The following is a 2,754-nucleotide window of genomic DNA, read 5'->3' as shown; positions in this document are numbered from 1 at the left end:
TCGGACCTCTTCTCCAGCGCGGACTGAAAAAGCTCCCAAGCACCCCCGCGCGGCGCCGTCCAAGCCACCCAAGGCTCTGCCCAAGATGAGGATGACTGTCCCCACCATTTCTGGGTAACGATAGAACTTGTTCTCCTTTGTCGACCGTGGACGGATCCTTGGTCGATTCACTGAGCCAACTGACTGTCTTTCAAAATTTACAGTGCTGCCACTTCTGAGATCTCCGCCAAGGATAATGATCAAGAGATGGAGGATGCTGTTACTTCCAACCCTGGTATGATTACTGATGTTCTACCTTGAATCGACTGATGATTTCTCATAACTCCGATCGACTGAATTTTTCTCGTAGCTCCTTCTCATGTCATTAACCTTCCTGACAACGACGACGAAGTGCCACCAAGAGTGAGGCGGAACAGGAGAGCGTCGGGTAGCGAGACCCCACAATCCACTCCGGCGCCTGAGGCCGTAGCTCGAGACGGTGGTGAAACCACTCGGGCTTCTGTGACTTTCGCCATCCTCTGACGAGTGTGCGACCCTCGACGTCGACTGCGGATCTGCCTTCGCTCTTCGCCACACACCACGTCCCTAAGGACCAAGTGGATGCAGCTAAGGAAGCTGTACGCCAGGCAGGGATCATGATGGAGCAGGTCAAGGTGGTTCGAGAAGCCAGCCAAGCAGCTTATGACGCGAGTTCAGCTCTTCAGAGTAACGTCCAGGTCAGTCGATTCACTACTTGTTCTGTTAGGGTATGCTGTCTAAAGAATCTCTTTTCTGAAGATCTTTAAATCTGTACACCCACTGGGTGTGTCTGTTAAGTCTTGGACGAGTGGGGGCACGCTTAGTGCACCCACTGGGTGTAGTCCCCGAGACTACGGTGGACTGCTGGCAGTCGATTGTAGTCTTTATATTGTGTTGCAGTAGTTGTACTTCTTCACTCGGTCTGGTCAGGCCATGTCGAGTGAAACTGTATCCGGTCGACTGCGGGCAGTCGATTTTTTTTTTGCAAAACCAGTGGGGGCACGCTGAGTGCACCCACTGGGTGTAGTCCCCGAGACTACTGTTGAATGTTTTTGATTCAGCTGTAGTCTTAGAAGCGCCAGCATTGTCTCTTGGTTACTCGGAAGCAACTTATCTTGGACCTCTGTCGACTGATTTTTGCAGAAATCCTGTGGACTTGTGGCTCTCTATACTGAGTTGGAGAACAAACAGATCCAACTCAACCTTGACTTGAAGCTTGCTCAACAGAACCTGCAGAAGGCGCAAGAAGAAGCAAAAGGTATGGTTGGTGAGGTTTCTCATTCTTGACAGGTGACTTTTCTTTCTTGCCCGTTCTTGATGTTGAGCTCACTTGATGTTTTGTAGATAAACTGGAGGAAGCTCTGAAGAAGAAGGATCGAGATCTTGCCGAAGCACAGAAGGAGGCCTCGAGCAAAACGAAGCTTGCAGAAGAGAAACTAGCTTCGGTTGGAACTCTTGAGCAGGAGAACTCCAGACTGAAAGCTGCTCTCGAGATAGCTAATCAAGAGGTCAGCCGACTGAATAATGACAAGATGGTTCTGCACGACAAGGCGGGTGAGCTGGCGGGGAAGGTGAACGATCTGGAGGCTTATCTTGGTGGACTCGCCAAGAAGCTGTTCGTCGTGCTCGAAGGTAGTTACTCCGACCCAACTGTCTTCCAGTTACCAAGCCCGTGTAGGGTCACTGTCTTATTCTTGAATCGTGTTTGCAGAATTCTGCCAGAGCTTCGAAGAGGAAACCAGTCGAGTGGAGCCAGGCTTGGATCCCGCCAATTCTCTCGTGAAGGACGAGGCTGCTATGAACGTGCTCCGACTGGAGTCTCGTGTTACCAGCGTTATTGACTATCTTGCCCGGCTGAAGGTTGCGATGTCACGGATCGACACGTCACTCTGGCCTGGGACAACGCTTCAGAACGACCTGGAGTCCCTGATGGCTCGACTTAATGAAGTCCCAGGTCGAGTGGCGGAATGGAAGAAATCTTCTGCTAGATGTGGTGCTGATGTCGCTCTGTCTCTGGTCCGCGTCCATTGCAAGGAGGCGCGAGAAGAAAAGTTGGCCGCCATTCAAGTTGCCAATACCAGGAAGCACAGCTTTCAAGACTTCATGGAGACTTTCATCGCTGCTGCTACTCGTATTGCAGACGGGATCGACTTGGACGAGTTCGTCGCCCCTTCCAGCCCTCCGCTTGAAGAATGAAAAACTTTTATGCTTCAATTTAAATTTGCCTCGGAATGCCGAGTGGATTTGTAACCGTTAAACTCTGCTGAGCCAAGGGCTCGAGTACTTTGATCTGAGGTCTGGGACATTTAGTCCTTATCTGAACTTGATTTCTCGTTGAATATCTTCATGGTTTGATCCGTCGAGTGGAACTTGATCTTCACTCGGAATAACCTTGTATTCGTGGCGTAACTCCGAAGGAGAAGGTAGCAATCGACTTGCGCCTCGTCGTCTTTGCGGATTGGGTTGTGTCCTGTACTTAGGCGAGCGCTGGGCTGCAGCTAAGCCCCCGAGTGGGAGGTTTGCTCTCACTCTGTGGGATTTTTGAACGCTTAGGCGAGCACTGGGCTGCAGCTAAGCCCCCCGAGTGGGAGGTTTGCTCTCACTCGGTAGGATTTTTAAACACTTAGGCGAGCACTGGGCTGCAGCTAAGCCCCCGAGTGGAAGGTTTGCGCTCACTCGGTAGGATTTTTAAACACTTAGGTGAGCATCGGGCTGCAGCTAAGCCCCCGAGTGGGA

Source organism: Triticum dicoccoides, chromosome 2A, assembly GCF_002162155.2.
Source record: "Triticum dicoccoides isolate Atlit2015 ecotype Zavitan chromosome 2A, WEW_v2.0, whole genome shotgun sequence".
Lineage (NCBI taxonomy): Eukaryota > Viridiplantae > Streptophyta > Magnoliopsida > Poales > Poaceae > Triticum > Triticum dicoccoides.
This window is presented reverse-complemented; position numbering follows the sequence as displayed.